Source organism: Adiantum capillus-veneris, chromosome 27 (assembly GCF_014529385.1).
Source record: "Adiantum capillus-veneris isolate H3 chromosome 27, ASM1452938v2, whole genome shotgun sequence".
NCBI classification, from domain to species: domain Eukaryota; kingdom Viridiplantae; phylum Streptophyta; class Polypodiopsida; order Polypodiales; family Pteridaceae; genus Adiantum; species Adiantum capillus-veneris.
The window spans coordinates 84,020,759-84,040,362 of NC_140957.1; the positions used below are offsets into that span (position 1 = coordinate 84,020,759).

Below are 19,604 nucleotides of genomic sequence, written 5' to 3' on the forward strand. Positions count from 1 at the left end.
AAGAGAAAGATGAGCTAGATCTGGGAAGGTAAAGCTGCCACTTGTGGGCTCAGATTGTACTGAGGCTCCTGGCGAAACAACATATGGAGGATCAATGGGGCTCACTGAGGGAGTCTCCATTTGTGATAGGGTTGGTTGGTTGGCCTTTCCCGTATCCAAGAATCTCATTAGGCCTGTTGAAGGCATGTTGATCCCTGTGTTCTGTCTTTCTAACTCGACAATCCTATGGAGGACATCACAGACTTTCTATTGTTGCTCATCTATGCTAGTAGCACCCGATGTGGATTGTAGAACATCTAACCAACCCACATGATAGGTGTGTCCTGTGTACCGATTAGTTAAAGCTTCTGCTTGTAGGTCATACTCCCAATTTTCGTTTAGGAATATCCCATCTAGTCCTGGCGTGCTGGAGGTTTCCCTCAAGGTGGAAGCATTATTGCTCCCCATCGCTTGCCCCTCCATGGCTGCTACCTTGGGAGCACTCGGTTGCTCGGCTGGCATGATTGTTGTCATAGGAGCCTTTGCTTTCAGGGATCGACTTTGTTCTAACCTTCGTAGGTTCTCAATTTCCCTCTCCCTTGTTGCTTGCATATAGCGTTCGATCTCTTGCACTTCGGCAAGACTCCTACCATCGGGTAGTAGAACCTCAGAGGGAGATAGTCCTAAAGGATCAGGAGGTGCAGTGGATGGAACATTCACATGCACACTCTCAAGAAGCATAGAGTCTATTTTAGGCATGAATGACGAATTTACTTCCCCACTCCCTTCATTTATTTCATTAACCGCATGTTCGGAGCGAGTAGCTCTACTAAGGGTCTCTTTTAAGCGGCTAAACACGTTGGACCCAGGCCATGGGCCCATGGCATGCATGTCTTGACTTGAACTATCAGGTTTTGGTGTAGGATACCCCTCCATGACTTCGTAGTCAGAGGAAGAAAGACGCGATATGAGGATCTTGGTTCGCGCTACCTTGAGTCCCGGCCGAAGGTCCAGAACCTAGGGTGGAGGAATAATGGGTGCCCGCGTAAATGGAGGCACTACCAATATGCTCGTTCTCTAACACTCGTCCAGAGTGTAGGTACATGTGACCTCCACACTCTAAGCGCGTTGGTGAGTGCCCGTGAAGGCCGCTCACTTAGTTTTTTTTTTTTAGGTGTTTATAACCCAAGTTTTTCGTTATTCTTGGTTATTTTTTGTAACCAAGCCACAAAATATGGCGTGTAATAGCTCAAGACGAGCGTTTTGGCTAAAGAAACGTGCCGTGCTTTACAGCTTCCTATTCGGCTACGTGAAGCCCTCAAAATCCTAAAAATAGTCTTTATAGTCCTCGAAATCCTAAAAATAGTTTTTAAATATAAAAAGGTGTATAAACTATATTTTAAAATTGAGGACTGAGGTCTGGGTTTGAGCTTGGGCTTGGGGAATGATCCCTAGGTCGATCCTTCTTTTATTTTATTTTTATTTTTAAGTCGCCGCGCACGCGCGCACACACACACTTAACCTACACCTAACTTATCTACTTACAACTGTTTACACAGTACTACAGTAGCTAACAGATCTACAAAACTAACTTTACAGAACTAACATTGAACCTTACAGAACTAACATTCCATAGCTAATACCTTAATTCTAACAATACATTGCAAAAAATTATAACTCCTTCTTTACAGAAAACAAAAAAGACAGTACAGTGTAACAAAAATCTTCTCCACACAACCACACACCTTCCTTCTTCACAAATCCTTCAATTGAAATTGCATCACAAGAAAGCGTAAGGTGGTTAACCGAGCTTAGTGTTGGGCATTTCCCCGGCAACGGTGCCAAAAATGTGCGCTCCTTGCCGCACTGTCGAAGCAAGGGACTTGCCTAACACTGTGTGCGAGCCACAGACGGCTCCAAGTACACAACTAGCTTAACTAGTAAGCTCAAAGAAAGCGATGGTGTGTCACTCACTGCTCTACGCTTGCTTCGTGGAGGATTCCTCACCGCGAAGAAGAAGGAGCCGCCGCTTCGCTGCGCTCAACCGCTTCACCGTCGCCGTGCCGTCGTCGCAATGCTCGATCGCACACTCTCTCTCTCTCTCTCACACACACATACACACACACACAAGGAGGTGAAGAAGAAGAAGATGGAGACGGAGCAAGAGCACTCTTCTATTGCACAAATGAGAGAATAAGTGAATTTTAGGTTTAGTTGGCCTTTATATGAGCTCACCCCATTCACACTTGGGCGCCCATGCTTAGCCAACTAATCCCTTGAATGTACCAGTTAGAGTGCGCCTCTCATCGGCGATCACTCTTACCTTTTTCCTATTGGACCGACAAGCCCGGTACCTGACTCTACCAAATAAATAATACAATGTCCACCGTAGGTTACAACGTCCGTCTCGTAGGTGATAGGGTGTCCGTGAGCCGTGAGGGTTAACAATGTTTAACCCAAAATTGGCATTTGAAAGGATTTAAAGAGATACGATACAACCTGCACTTCTCAAACACTTTTCGTTAACATGTTAGATGTTCCTTCCAAGAGGAATAAACACAAAGGTCATCTAATAAAGCTTCACAAAACTCTCTCAAATTTTCTCTAAAAGCAGTGTTTATTAATCTTTAGAAGGTAGCAGGAGCATTGGTTAAGCCAAAAGCAATAACACAAAATGCGAACACTCCAAATTCTGTTATAAAAGTCGTTTTAGCTTGGTCCTCTAGTGCAATTGTGATTGGATTGTAACCAGAGTATACATCCAAAAAGCTATAAGCTTCTTTCCCTACAACTCTTTCAAGCACATGTTCTGAATATGGCAAGGGGTAATGGTCCCTCCTAGTGGCGGCATTGACCTATTTGAGATCCACGTACACTTTGAGTTTTCCATTCTTTTTTTATGCAATAACTATTGGAGACACCCATTTTGAGTTTTCAATAGGGTATATGAATCCACATTTGACAAGCTTTTCAATCTCTTCTTGAACAATCTTTGCATACTTAGGATTCATTAAGTAGGGTCGTTGTTGGACTAGTTTAGCCACGCTATTCATGGGAATTGTGTGTTGCACCACGGAAGGTGGAACACCCTTCATATCATGATATGTCCAAGAAAATATATCCTTGAATTCCTTGAAAAGTTCCTTAAGTACATACTCCTCAGTCTTTGTCAGATCTTGGGCAATGAAAACAGGTTTGGACTCCTCACCAGAGTATGCTAACTCTATTTCCTTAACTATCATTGGACCATCATAGACTCCATTGCTTCTATCGGTAGATGTCCTTTGTGCCTTTGTATACACAACCTTACGTCCCTCTGTGGTGTGGGGTTTGAAATGATCAGGTACAGGGTGTAAGTCTGTGGGGTCTTGTTGCTCTGTGGACTGTGATTTGTCTTCCACTTCCTTTTGTTGTTTAGCTAATTCTTGATCCCTTATGGTACGGCTCAACTTTGGCTTCTTTGTAGCCTCTAGCTATGAGATGTCAATGGGTTGTGAACTACACCACATAACACTTTGAAGGTATTCACCCCAGTTATCTACCAGCGTCCGATGAGCATCACATGCCCCTATGTAATTAAGCCATTCTGTTATATATATTTTTTCATTTATTCTAGCATGCACATTTGCTTGATAACGTCGCCTCTTATATCTCTTACTCTTCTTGTCTAATTTTTTATTATGGCCGATCTCTATGAATGGTTTGTCTCCACATTTGCACCAAGGTTTAACTCAGATTCTTCGTCCTCAGAGTCAATTTCAATTGATGATTCTGACTCCGAATCTGTAAGGTCCTCCTCTTAGCCCTTACTCTTGATGACATATATAAGCCGTCGACTTTTCAAATACGATCGGGTAAATTTGGTCTATAGTCAAGTACCCTAGCTACCCACGAGACACTTTCGGTTTTCACCATGGGAACATGGATATAACCAATACATGGGATACTAGTTTTATCTCAAGAAAAAATAAATTTACATAAGAAAACAAAGAAAGAATAAGGATAAGGTGAAAAAGTAGCTTGTTGCATAAGCCACTTGTTGGAAAAGTAGCTTCTTGCATAAGCCACTTGTTGAAAAAGTAGCTTATTGCATAAGCCACTTGTGGAAAAAGTAGCTTCTTGCATAAGCCACTTGTGGGAAAAGTAGCTTCTTGCATAAGTAGATTGTTGGAGAAGCTTTGAAAAGGAAGAAAGGATATCAATATGTAAAAGTAACTTATCAAGATAAATTAAGGGTCTTATCAAATTAAGCTTAAAAGGAGGCCTTCCCTACTCATTGAACACTTCACTTCTCTTCACATTTTGAAAGTGCAAGCTTGATAGTGAGCTATGAAAGCCAAAGCTAATCCTCCTTCACACACACCCTACACACACCTCTCTCCTCAAGAGAATCCATAACCATAATCCAAATTACCATTACACATTGAATCACTTTCTCTCTCCTAACCTACAAGCTTTCCATAGCTTGAATTTTCTTAGCCTCTCTTTATTTCCATAGCCAAATCGGTGGTTTTTAAGCAAAGTGAAGCGAAAATGAACTGGCTATGTTGAAAAAGAGGATTTTAAAGTCATCCCCTCTTTTCCCTCTTACCAAATGGAAAGTTCCAAAACCATAAGCTTCTTCTAGCAACTAAATTAATCCTCTCCATGGTAGTAAAGGTATGCCTAAATCCCTTCTTAAAGAAGAATTTGTTAATCGTTCATACACTATTACATGCATATTTTACAATACACTAGCATGTCCACTCTTAAGAACTTCACAATTTTTACACTACCACGCATAGAAGGGTTTCACTCTGCGTAAGCACTCAAAGGAAGTTTCTGATGAATTGTCTAAGATTGCAAGTTGGTGCATTTCAAAGTTTTGTGTGTACCACGCATAGACACACCAAGAAAAACTCATTATAGAGAGCATATGCATTGTTCATTTCAAGTTTGTCTACTTTCAAGTTTGTTTGCAAATTCGAAGGGGGGAGTAAGGGGATAGCTTCACGGATGTCATGACCGTGTTGCTTGAACATAAAACTTCCATCGATTCCATGGAGATGCCCCATGGATGGCAAATGATAAAAAGGGATCAGAATGGGATTCATCGAAGCCGGGCTTAACTCGAAACTTACGTCGAGACAAAACCTTAAACTCCCAAGAGATTCGTTGTTTTTTAAAGGTCTTGTTTTGAGTAGAAAATGAAAAGGAACTAGGAATTAAGGGATTATAACTCAAGGAGCTTAATATAAATTTAAACTAGGATTAAAAACTTTACCGAGAAGATTGACGTAGATAGCCCCAACATAATATAGAGATTTATGTGTAAACTTGTCTTCGTGTTTGTAAAAAGGCTGACACAGGCGTTTACATGTGGGATACAATGGGAGGTGGTCCTTTTCGGCTAGGATTGATAACAGTTGGTCTATGTTGTTCATTCATTGCCCTAGAAATGGGATTGAATGGGAGTGTGTCCCGGTCGGGTGGATGGGACCCGCGTATACGTCTGGAAATCGGCCTAGTCCGGGTTAGGCCTAATGCCGACGAGAAAAGAAGGAAGGAAAAATGATCCATGGAGGGATCATGATAAGGGAGGAGGATGTGATTTAATTAATAAACTCTTCACATTGTTTGGTAAAAAGGAACCTGGGAAAGGCTAGGAACTTAAAGGGTCTATTCCGCAATTGTCCTCATCAGCCAGACCTTTGCTCTTCTTCTCGGGATTATTGATTTAAAAAGAAACCTAAAGTAATTATTTTTGAAGCCTTTTTCACACAAGATAAAGAAAAATAAGAATTGGAATCTGTGTAAACGCGTCACTTCCACACGTGGTGGAGGAAACAGGATACCCGACTCGTGGGAGGAGGATAGGGATATGCTTGGAGGAGTATATGTGATTTCTTGAAAGATAACTAGGTAATTTTATTAATATTAAAGGAAAAAAGGTGGGAACGACCTGATAAATGCAGATTTGCAAGGGTATGCAACAGTTTGCATGTTGCTCTCAAATGCTTGAAATGTATTCTTGGTTCAACATGATTGGAATATTGTTTTCTAGTATCATAGTATTACCTTGGGAAGGTGCATTTATCAAACGATTCGGTGGGTGGGCGGATTTCGGAGGGGGTTAATTGTTGGCCAAAAAGTTGAACCAATTTTATGTTGTCCTAGAAGTAAAGTCAAGAGCGGGGGGAACGGGATTCCGATCTATGGAGCGAGAGAAAAACTTGGGGTAAGGGATTCGCGTAGACTATAAATACACTCACCTTAGGGGAAGGCATTGACGGCTGTGCTCGGTCATAACCGAGAAAAAAGCATCAATGACCTTGAACCAAGGGTGAATTAGAGAACTCCCACCAATTGACCCTAGAAGGTTGAGTTCCAAGTTAGTCTGATGACTTCGATCGGTAAGATTGATAAGTAAGCAAAGGTTCTTTGGGGCTAAGGAGATCCATATGAGAGAAAGTGAATGTTATCACCCCCTAGAGTTGGCATCGAAAAGCAGGAGTCCTCTATTGGTGTCGGTCTCAAGAAGGAGGCATGTCGGAGATCATGGTGTATCCATTTGGAGATGGTATAGTCGTGGTCCCCGGGCATGGCCCTCACAAGTGGTATCATAGCGCGGTTTCTGTCCTTGGATAGATAAAGGTTTTAACTAACTCTTGTAGAAAAAAGTGAGATAATAAATAACTTCTCAAATTGCATGAAATCTCTCAGATGACGTGGACCTCTCAAGAAGAGGAAGTACTCGAAATTATCCAAAAGCAAATGGAAGAAGGAACTATGGAACAAAAGGAGGCCATGTTGGAACATTTTGTTCACCTCCTCTTTCCTGCCAAAGGGACAACCGGAGCTCAACAAATGTGGAAGACCCAATGCAACATAATTGAAGTAACTCTTTGCGGCCATGAACACCTTCTAAATAATCTTTGTCTGGCCATGATGAGGGAGAAATTGGGACTAGGTCCCAATTGCTCTTGTATTCTCATGCCATAGAATATAAAAGCAAGCTTCTTCTATTAATAACCAATCTCCCTCAGGATAAGATGTTTATCTACCCACGACAAAGAGCATCACTTACTGGACCATTTACACATAACCCTTGGAAACAAGTTGGTGAGGCTATATATGCTCGCAAGTCACTTTCTTCTAGAGTCCACAGACTTGTATTTTTCTGTGACTGGTAACCTTAGGAATTTAAAGTCTGTACTGACAAAGCAAGAGATGGAAGAACTTAATGTCTAAAAAATACTAAAGAAGTGCAAGGTTATATGAGTAATTATTCCCCGAGATGTAAAAGTTTCTGGCATAATTAAAAAAAAAGAAAAAAGAAAATAAAGATTTAGAATCCTAAAAATGGGCCGATTTGAAGGAATCCTAGGGATGGATTGGCTGAGCAAAATTAAAGTCAACATCCATTGCAGTGAAGGAAGCATCTCTTTTTCAAACTCAAAGGGTGAACAAGTCTTAGTTCAAGGCAGAACAGGGAAAGCTCCCCTGAAGGTAGTCGAAGCTAGTTGTTTGGTTAAGGGGTTAAAGAAAGGACTGTCAATTTATGTTATAAGACTCAATAAACCTGAGACCGAATCAAAAGAATCAGAGCCTGAATGGCTAAATGAATATCAAGATATTTTTCCAGAGGAGTTGACAAATCTTCCACCGCCTAGGGAATTAGTGCACAAGATCGAGCTCATTCCTAGTGCCCAACCAATAGCAAGGACTCCCTACAAGATGTCACCTTCCGAATCCTTAGAGCTGAAGAATGAGCTGACTCAGCTTTTGGAACAAGGTTTCATCAAACCCAGTGTCTCTCCCTGGGGTGCTCTTGTGCTCTTCCAAAAGAAGAAAGATGGAACGTTCAGACTTTGCATAGATTTTCGAGGCCTAAATCAGTGCACTGCCAAGAACAAGTATCCCTTGCCTCGCATAGATGAGCTGCTTGATCGACTCGGTGGTTCCAAATTTTTCACCAAGATTGATCTCAGGTCATGCTATTACCAAGTTGGGATAAAAAGGGAGGATATTCCAAAAACAGCTTTCAACACAACGTTTGGGCATTATGAGTTCATCGTCATGCCTTTTGGCCTAACTAATGCCCCTATCACATTTAATGGTCTCATGACTGACCTCTTGAGGACAGAGTTAGATGATTTTGTTCTAGTCTTCTGTTGACATCCTTATATATTCAAGGTTAGAGAAGATCATGAACGGCATGTATGCCATGTCTTGGAGATTCTCAGAAAAGCCCAACTCTATGCCAAGCGGAGCAAATGCTCTTTCTTTGTAGATAAGATTGCCTATTTGGGATACATAGTTTCAAAGGATGGTCTTTCTCCCGAACCAGCTAAGGTGGAAGCTGTAGTTCAGTGGCACGGGGGTTCCTTGGCCTCACAGGATGGTGTAGAGTATTTATAAAAAACTATGCACTCATTACAGGCCCTCTCACTGAACTCACTAAGAAAGAGGAGCCCTTTATCTGGTCCGACCAGAGAGATAGAGCCTTCAACAAATTAAAGGAGATCTTGGTCAGTGAACCTGCTCTCAAACTTCTAGATTTTCAAAAACCCTTTGAGGTGATAGTGGATGCTTGCATACAAGGTACAATTGGAATCCTATAGCTCATGATTCAGGAGAAGAATTATCCCACCCATGACCTCAAACTACTGGCTATGGTTCACATGCCCTCAAAAATTTGAGACACTATCTCTTAGGTCAGATGTTTCAGCTTGTTACTGACCACAAAAGTCTCAAGTGGATTTTCACCTAGCCAGATCTTAATATGCGACAAAAGCGATGGGTTGAATTCCTGCTTGGAGCCATTTGTGGCTCGCACACGGTGTATCGGCAAGTTCCTTGCATTGACACGTGCGACATACGCGCACTGTGTGTGTGTGTGTGTGTGTGTGTGTGTGTGTAGTGACCGGCATGGAGGGTGCACCATTGTTTTGTCCCCCTTGTGTTGAGGCAACATTGCATTGAACCTCTAAGGTCAACCAGTTTAAAGTCGGTATTCTTGGTCGCTTTGCATTGGATACACCTCCTAATAACTCTCTCAAGCATTTCATGGCATTCTCATGACCTACCCCATTACACCTACCTCCATTTTCCCTATTAGATGTTCCATTCCCTTATCCAAGGAAGTGCTCTCTAATACAAAAATGATCTAACGTTCTCTACAAATTGCCACTCAGGCCCTGGCACATTGCCACCAGTCTTGCGCTTTCCTTTATTGGAAGCTCCATGGTTTGATTCTTCACCACTAGTCGATGAGCAACTAGAAGCAGCTGCATTGATGTTGTGGGAGTAAGTATTAGCATCAATGATAAGTTCACAAGCCACCTACGCATTCATACAAGAACAAAAATATTAGGTTTTAAAAAAATGAATTTGATTGAATATTTGGATAATAAAGTACAAGAATATACATATAAAATAAAACAAGCACTCCATTCCAACAATAGAAATGAGCCCCTGCTACATGAAATTGGTGTAGTGACGAGGAGCGCTCCATTCCAACAATAGAAATGGGCCCTAGGCACTTGCACCACCTAAACCCTCCAGAAGAATGCTCCCTATCCAACCTATTTTCAAGCGGATAGACATGCAAGGGAGGTAAAAGAATGTAACAAATAAGTACATCGGTGAAGTGATGAAGAGTACTGCATTCCAACAATAGAAATGAGCCCCAAACCATTGCACCACCTAAATCCTCCACAAGAATTCTCCCTATCCAACCTATTTGTAGGCAAATAGACACCCAGGGGACGTAGTTAAACGTAGTAGACAAGTCCACTGGTGTAGTGATGAGGAGTGCTCCATTCCAACAATAGAATTGAGCCCCACGCACTTGCACCAACTAAACCCTTCATGAAGATGCTTCCTATCCAAACCTATTTCCAGATGTATGGACACCCAGGAGAGGTAACTAAATGTAGCAGACAAGTACACCGGGTTAGTGATGAGGAGCGCTCCATTTTAGCTGTAGAAATGATCCCCGGGCACTTGCACCACCTAAACCCTCCATGAGGATGCTCCCTACCCAAACTTGTTTCTTCGGATATACACCCAGGGGAGGTAACTAAATGTAACAAAGTAGTACGTCAGTGCAGTCATGAGGAGTGCTCCATTCTAGCAATAGCCCCAATCCTTCTAAAGAAGCATATTAATCACAAACTACTTATCTGCTCCCCATAATATTTTAAACTCTATATCGTATGCAAGTATCCCTCTGACATCAAGTTCAATGTGCAATTCTTCAACCCCGTATGGTCAAGAAGGTAAAAAAAGAAATCTATAAACTTTAGTGTCCTTGTCCAGTTTGCATGTGAACACTTTTTTGCACCAGGTTGCAGACTCATTAGCATTTCCATAGTTGAATGAAGATTTGTTTGCAATTTGTGTAGGATCGTGCATTTCTTCCACACATAGCATCATTTCCTACTTGATCATCCCTCAATTTTCTCTTGCCCAGTGCAAGTGTGTGATGTTGGTAGGGGTAGAGGTGTTGCCAAGCATTCAAGAAGAAGAAACTTGCCATTTTTTACAACAATCAAGTCCACCTGGTAAAATTAGTTTCCTTATTCTTGTCAAATATTATGCAGGGCATCTTTCTTCTTGTGGAAGTTTTAGAAATCCTGTGAGAATGACCTTCATCAACCTATCCATCACTTTCTTGGGACTTCTGTGACCAAAAAGCATTTAAAGAGTATCCCGGATATTTCAATATGAAAAAAAGATGTCATTTTCACACTATTTTCTCCCCTACTGGACCTATTTTATTGGCTTGGCGGCAAATACAAAATTTTCACTTTTGAATGATGGTTTTCCTCACTACTCTTTCCCTCAAGCCATTTCATTAGGCTCTCTTCACCCTCACAAGCTTTCCAATCTCTCTCTACCTTCGCAAGAGGACCACCATTTCTGGTCTAGCTAGAAGGACCACCGTAATTTTGCTCTCTTCACCATTGCAAGATTACCACCATTTTGTTCTCTTCACCCTCACAAGCTTTCCAATATTTCTCACTATTTTTGCTTGGCTAGAAGCTCACTTCAACCTCACAAGTTTTCCCATCATTTCTACTCTGCATGGAAACCATTTTTCTCTCCTCACCCTCACAAGATTTCCAAATTTTCTCACTAGTTTTGCTCTTCCTAGAAGCTCATTTTAGTCTCACAAGCTTTCCAAACTTTCTCACTAGTATTGCTCTAGCTAGAAGCTCCCTTCAGCCTCACAAGCTTTCCCACCATTTCCACTCTGCCTAGAAACTCATTAAGTTGTTCCATATGGAAATCAAGCTCAACCAAGTGTAAGAAACTGCGAGGGTTGTGTATGGCTGCAGGCGTTTGAGCTCAAGCATTACAAATCCAAGGGAGCAAGAAAATGGATATGGACAGAAGTCAGCTTGTATCCTGTTGATCCATGAACTGGAAGGTAAATAAAAAAATTTGAAGCCTTACTCTCATAAATAGATTTCCATGGTGGCCATCTGCATTTGGAGAAGGATCCAACTATTTCTAAAAGGACAGGAAATGTTTTGAAGGATTCTTCACTTGGAGGTTTCAAAGCCAAAAGATTCACTTAGTTTTCTCTAAGTTGGAAATTGGATCTCATGATATCTTGCAGCATACGAACTATCTACATGGACCATATTTTGTAAAACAAGGGCCCAACACATAGAAATCACATTATCAAGCACAAACTTCATTTTTCATATCAACAAGAAAGGGAGGATGACAAAGAAGAATCAATGCACTAAAATAACTACTCAATCGGTACCAAGGGAGGCAATTATAGACGATGAGATCAAAGAACCAACAACAACCACCTTGCTGTGAACATCACAATCATTCCATGGAGGAGACTATTTAGATGCAAAGTTACAATATATCATTCCTTGCAAAACGCTATCATTTTAACAATATAATTCCTTGTAAATTTACTTTAAATCTCCTTGCAAAACATTCATTCTCACAATATAATACCTTGTTAAGTTACAACATATGTTCCTCTAAACATTACAACATTAGGATTAACACTTTATTTCCCCTTTGCCACACAATTGCTTTACTCATCTATAACTCCTAAGGCAAGTTTCCTTTTAACTATTCTAACATTTGTGTGAGATCAAACTTGAGCTTGAAGTTTTTTCACTCTTCTATGTAGACTTCCATGTGACCATGATCGTATAACATGACATCTAGAAACCATTAGCATGGACCAGCATTATTAGAAGCTTCATCACCCTCGCGCCCCTTTGCCTTTAAGCCATGTTAATAAAACTTTGTTGCTTCAGCTTTTTTGACTCAACTTAAAATTATAACTTTCAAATAAGAGCAAAATGGCAAAATTTTAACATTGAAGTTGAGTTTGAAATGCCCAAAAACCCTGAAAACGACTGGCTATATGCCTCGTTCTGACACCTGGAGAGGTCGGTATGGACAAAAAAGGCCTTCGAAGGAACTATCCCTCCTCGCATCATACGGGATAGTGCCTCCGGAGGCCTGTTTTGGCCATATCGACCTCTTTGGGTTTCAGAGTGAGGCTTATAGCCAGTCGTCTCCGGGGTTTTTGGGCACTGTGGACTCATCTGTGATTTCAAAAGCTTCAAATAATATAGCTTTTAAAAGTTACAAGTATTATATATCGTAAAATAGAATTGAGTAATTTTGTGACTATGCTTGGGTCCAATATGCTTAATAGATCTGTGTATAAAAAGAGATCTATAGTAGGCAGGAAAGGTGAATCTGTGAATGCAAATAACCCACACGTCATGATTGGGCTAATGGGATTCTAAACCTAACCCCTATCCTGTTGTGCAAGCAAGGCATAGTGTGGCACCAAATTGGTGTTCCAAAAATGACCCACACAACATGAGGGTTGGGGTAGTGAGATTTTAAAACTACCCCATATCCCGTTGTGCAAGCAAGGCATAGTGTGGCACCAAATAGGCCTTTTGCTAATATCTTGTACATATGAGAAAAACCATAGGAATCCAAATAATAAGGTCACTCAAGATTTTTTTGCATGGTATGTGCATGGAGCCAGAACGACCGATGAAGGGGGGAGTGACAAGCTCTCTGATGCCCTCTTTGCGCGGTGTGGGCAGGATCTAAAATGACGCAACATGGGGAGTGTCAAAGTCTGTGATCGCTTTTGCACAAGATTTAGAAAAACCTTAGGAATCCAATTAACAAGGTGATTCAAGGTTCTTATGTGGTGTGGCCGCAGAGCTAGAACAACGCGATAGGAGGGTGACAAGGTCACACATGACAAGCACAGTGTGGGCAAGAGCTGGATGGGTGCGATAGGGGGAGGAGTGAAAATTTCATTGAGTCCTTTTGCGCACAATGTGGGTACACTACCGAAATGGGGCGGGTGGGGGTAGAGTGACTAGAGCAATCAAGCCATACGCACAATGTGGTCATTGATCCAAAACAATGTGAGAAAGAATGTCTTCACGTGTGGTCCCATGTTGATGTAGATATTATATTATGTACGCACGTGATGAGTGCAAGCTCTTGATGCGCTGCTTAGAAGTAGAGGGTAAGTGAAAAGTAGACATTAAAAAAAACACGGAGTAGTCATTAATAGGTGGCATCATTACTGTTTGAAAATAAAGATTTTGTATCTTCTAGCTTAATATTCTACAATATTAAATAGAAAAGAGCACTTGTACATCAGGTCTAGAATATGATGTTATCCGTCAAAAACAACATGAACGCCATCAAGTATTGGCTAGCCAAATGAAAGTGACATTTAGACGTTTTCCGCTAAAGTAGGAGCACAAAAGCTCAAGCTAGAGGAGACAGGAATGCCATACTTTTGTATACGTGTCAAGTGAGTATTGGCCTATTTCTTAATCTGTGGATTACCAAACATCCCTTTTTTAGATGTTTTTGGCTCTAATGGAACAATCGGTAGTCACCTTGGTTGAAACAATCAGATGGATGTACGACTGCCATTGCTCCCACGTGTTCCTAGAGGATTGGGCCTTCCATCTGATCACATTCACTTTTACGTGAGTTTAGTAATGGTGGAGTGCTTTTCTATAGCTCCACCACACTTATGCAAATACAAGGGACAACCCATGGACTGTTGGCACAATGAAGAGTTAAGGCTTCCAAGAGCGAACAATTCTGATATTTCCCTATTTGAACATGCTCCTGAAGGTATTGCATTCTAGAGTGATAGTACATCACACATTAACTTGCTTAGATCCATTTGTGGGATCTTGACAATGTACAATATATGTGATGGTCTTTGGACTTTTATTAGTTCTGGGCATCAAGTGCATGGTCAAACCCTCCCAGTCAATTCCAGTTATAACTTGGTGGGTAGGGGAGTGGCAACCCTTTGGTGGATATATAAGAAATTCTTGTTTTATCAACAGTGGGTTCTCTTTGATTAGGCACCACATGGGCTCTACACAATTTGGGGATCGTTCATTTTTGGAGGGGTAGCTTACCTATTCTTAGGAGTCTCCATAACCTTCCTTCTATAATCCTTATTCAATGGGAAGTTTTAGAGCTGGGGCATCACCCACCCACTCAAGGAGCTAAGGAGGGAGCTCAGGGAACAAGTTCTTCACCAAGTTTGGGAATGATGCCCCCCCCCCGCCCCAGAATAGGAGAATTATGTCTCCAACAAATGGGATGGTGATGGGGTGTTTCTTTTATGTGCTTAGTACTTCTCGTGGACAAATTCATCGTACTGATAGCAATGTGTATCCCAAGCAGACAACAAAAAATAGTATCAGTTTGACATTGAGCATATTCTGCATAGAGAGCATAGTCGGACAACTCTCATTAAGAACATCCCCAACAGGTAAGTTTCTTCTTAATAATGATTACAATTCTGGGAACTCTAAAGATGCACCACATCCAAAAGAAAGATGCTTCTAGTAGCTGCTATAGATGAGGATCATTTTGGAATGTATGATTTTCTGTATCTACAAATTGATTTCAAGGTGAATTTTGGCTCATAAACATGGTTGCATTTGAAGTCGTAAATTTTGTATTGTGATACTGATTGTTTCTTGACCTTCTATCTTTCTTATTAGAATAAGTAAATGCCTCCATCAATCATATTATCTCCATCTACCAGGTATCATATCTGGATAGGTCCCTTTGTTTGGATATCTTATAGAGATTTTGGTGTGGTGAAAATGATGGTCGAGAACCATTGTCTTGGGACTTGAGAGTTTAGATAGTGCATGATGTTTTGAGAGGGATTGAATATCTACATGAGAGAGGATGCTGAGTCCTTAGCTCTCTTTTCTCTACTGCTACATAACTTGTGTTTAATTTTAGTAGGTAGCTTTGAGGGACAATACATTTTACTTGGTTTCAATCTTGTCACGCCATTCTTCTCTCATTCATGTATTTATGTTGTAGGAAACACCATTTGTGAAACATAGAGACAAAGTTCACAAACATTATTCTAGATATGTCTATGAGAGGTAGGGTACGTAAATTCCAACATATGCCTTTGAAGCATCCAAATGCAGCTACTTTTGCAAAATGATAGAGACAAAGCATTTCTGTTCGTTTGTTTCTGTCATATGGGTTCATGCAAAAGGTTACACCATGTGCAAAATTGGCTAAAATATTATCTTATGGATGGACAAGTTTAGAGTTTTATGTTTTATGCTTTGATATTTAAGGTAGCAAATTTGGTTTGTCCAAGGAAGTACAAACAGATTACCCAAATTCCCGTGTGAGGTACTTATGATATGTTGATTTAGAGTATATCTCCACATCTCAATTCACCCTCAAAAGTGATGTTTACAACTTTGGCATCTTGCTTTTTGAGCTAATAACAACACATCAAAAGGGCATAATGGATTACATCAAGCTGGTAAGGAGCTTTGGGGATTCATGTTCCATTGTGGAATGTATCCATTTCATGTATTCTAATGAGGCCTTTTTTTTGCAGTCTCTGGTGAATGTGGAGGGGGAGGAGGGATGGTAGGAAATTATAGATGATAGGATCAACAACATGATAAAACTAGCCTAAAGAAGCTTTGGCCATATTGAAGATATTGTTGGAATTAGGGTTGCAGGAAAACACAGACAGCTTGGAGAAGACGAAGGAAGCTCAAGGCACACAACAGAGAGTGTCTTATTTAGAGTGCAATGGAAAGATAGATAGCCCTAGAATGATGGGCGTATATACAATGCACGGGGGAAAAAACCTCCTAAAGAGGGAAAAAATGCCCTGATGGTCCTAAGTGTGTTCACACACATCACTACCACATGTATATGGTAGAAAATACCCCCTAGAGTGATACAATGAACGAGAGCTAGCACATAAAGGGAAGTGTCTTGCCCTGAGGACATGATCGGACCACAAAGGGGGGTAATCCCAAAGCTTTGAGGAAAGCTTCAAACTTCTCACGAGACAATGCCTTTATGAAAAGATATGCAAGGTTGTCGTGTGTTGGCACATAAGCCAACACACGACAAGTTGGCTTATGTTGGCACATAAGCCAAGTTAATCTCTCTTGCTGAGAGCCTCTCCCTGACATAGTGGTAATGTTGGGGTATAAAGCCCAATGTGGTCGCCCAGGTAAGTGGGCGGGCCGCCAGGTATGTACACATATTCTTTTGTAAAAACCTAATAAGAACTCACTATGCTCTACACATTACAGTAGAGCGAGTTCACCATATTGTCGTGCTCTTCTTCTCGCACTCTCTCTCGCGTCGCACTTCCGCTCGTACTCCTTCAACTGGTATCAGAGCTCAGATCGAGGCTCGGGGCAGCACTGCAGGAGGCTAGAGTCACCAGCTCAGATTGGAGTGAGATTCGACAGGCAAAGACACGGCCCCAAATCCTGTGGGAGACCCCGAAGGACTTGGTGTGCTCAGAATTTCATTCTGAGGTCATCTCGGTCACCGTTCGGCTTCGACAAAGGTTTGCGCAGGCCATTTTCGACTAAGTGGTCTCGGCGGCCGACTCTGCAAATTTGGGGTTTTCAACCTACGACTGCAGGTGCTGAGGATATCGACACTCCCAGAGTGTTGATTTGTGGCTGTCTACACATCGAAGGATGGCTCACAGTTCTTGGAGGCGTGTCACATACGACACGGGCGCATCTACACACAGACCGTAGGCGACATCCACTAGTTCATCAGGTAGCTTGTGTTTGCTGCTTGATATTCCAGATTTCATTCTGATATTGCAGGTACTTCCACATGGGATGTATTGTCAGAGATGATGTATGTCTGTTGAGGGTTTTCTGGCTGTGAGTCACGCAGGAAACAACCGCCGCAGCGGTTACAGCATACAGTGGGAAATTTGTGGATGTATGACTTTGCCATATTAGATTTGGTGTTGCACCAAATGGATGTCAAGACAACATTCTTGCATGGTGATTTAGATGTGGAAATTTACATGTAGCAGCCAGAAGGGTTTGTTGAGAAAGGCAAGGAAGATTGGGTATGCCAGTTGTTAAAGAGTCTTTATGGCTTAAAACAATCACCGAGGGCATGGTACCATAAATTCCACAAGTTTATGCTTTCTCAAGGCTACAAACGTAGTGAGTTCGATCACTGTCTATATACAAAGAAGGCTAAGGATGGCAGTTGGCTGATCCTTATTTTGTATGTGGATGAGATGTTGATTTCTGGCAAGCACTTGGAAGAAATTTCAGCTTTGAAGTCAAAGATGGCAAAATCGTTTGACATGAAAGACATGGGTGAGGCAAGTCATATACTTGGTATGCGCATTGAGAGAGACAGATCCAAGAAGTTGATTTGGTTATCTCAAACAGAGTATATTGACAAGGTTTTGCAACGTTTCAATATGGAGAAGGGAAAGGCATTGAGTGTTCCATTGCCACCATATGTGAAACTTAGCAAACAAGATTTTCCTATGTCTGAGGAAGAACAGGCTGAAATGGATAAGATTCCATATGCGTCTGCAGTGGGTAGTTTGATGTATGCAATGATTGCTACTCGCCCAGACATTGCATTTGCAGTGGGAGTAGTAAGTCGATACATGTCAAACCCAGGCAAGAAACATTGGGAGGCAGTGAAAGGAATATTGAGATACCTGAAAGCTACAAAGAGTATGCGTATATTCTATGGGAGTCAGGAGCTAAGTGTAAAGGGTTTACAGACTCAGATTATGCAGGTGACTTAGACAACCGAAGGTCTACGTCAGGGTATGTCTTTACATTGGCTGGTGGAGCAGTATCATGGCGTTCTAGATTACAAGATTGTGTTACTCAGTCTACTACAGAGGCTGAATATGTTGCAGCATCACAGGCATGCAAAGAATCAATTTGGCTTAATCGACTAGTAGCAGATTTGGGAATCAAAGAAGAGATGCCTGTGTTATATTGTGATAGTCAAAGTGCTATACAATTGGCTCGCAATCCAGTTTATCACTCAAAGACAAAGCATGTGGATGTGAAGTATCATTTCATCAGGGAAATGCTCGAGGATAAGCAACTTCAGCTTGTCAAAGTTCACACCACAGAAAATCCTGCTGATCTACTTACAAAAGGACTTCCCTCAGAGAGCTTTGCGCATTTTCGCAAGCAGTTAGGTGTAGGGTAGTACATCACTTCTCTACATCTCTTGTATATTAGCTTGTATAGTAGCTTCTCTCACACTTAAAGTACCACATTGGACTTTAAGCGGGAGGTTGTTGGGGTATAAAGCCCAATGTGGTCGCCCAGGTAAGTGGGCGGGCCGCCAGGTATGTACACATATTATTTTGTAAAAACCTAATAAGAACTCACTATGTTCTACACATTACAGTAGAGCGAGTTCACCATATCGTCATGCTCTTCTTCTCGCACTCTCTCTCGCGTCGTACTTCCGCTCGTACTCCTTCAGGTAATGCACCTCAATGTGCTTTGTGTGCGAGCATGAAAAATTGGGCTCCTCGCAAGTGCCAATGCGCTCTGACTATCAATGTAGATAGTGTTGGCAATGTCCTATCCAACACCCAAATGAGCCATAAGGCGTCTGACACCCAACTGTAGCTGTGAAGACTGCCCTATACTCAGCCTCACAAACTGGAAGTGACCACAGTAGGTTGCTTCTTGCTCAACCATGATATGCATGAGATGCCAAGCATGAAACAAAAACCACTAGTGGACACTCGTTTGTCAAAAAAACCAGCCAAATCTGAGTCCAGAAAAGCATTTAAGTCTGGCGGCAATGATCCCCCCTTGGGATAAAACAAGACAAGATGTAAAGTGCCACTCAAGTAGTGGAAAATACTCTTGACAACTTGCCAATGCTTAGACCCTAGGCTATTCATAAATCTACTGACCTCCTGTGAGACTGCAAACTGAATATTCGGCCTTGTGTTGCATACATAAATAAGGCATCCAGCAGTAGTTTGGTAAATAGTGACATCTGCAGGATCACCAGCATCATGAAGACTCAGTTTCAAACCTGTCTCCATGAGAGTGGCAATAGGTTTGCAATCCTCAAGTCCAAATTTACATAGCAATGTCTCTATTTAACTTTTCTTACAGAAGGCAATATTACCATCACACTGCTTAAACTGTATACCCAAGTAATGATGCAACAGCCCCAAATCTTTCATCTTGAAATTAGCATTCAAATCAACCTTAAATTCAGCAATATGTCTCTCATTTGGTCCAGTGATCAGTAAATCATCT

At 41.5% G+C, this 19,604-nt stretch overlaps 1 pseudogene; it reads left to right on the plus strand.

Annotated features, from left to right (window-relative positions):
* Positions 1-7,347: 7,347 nt before the first annotated feature.
* LOC147422293 (protein MEI2-like 4) lies at positions 7,348-14,948 on the plus strand (annotated as a pseudogene).
* Positions 14,949-19,604: the final 4,656 nt, after the last annotated feature.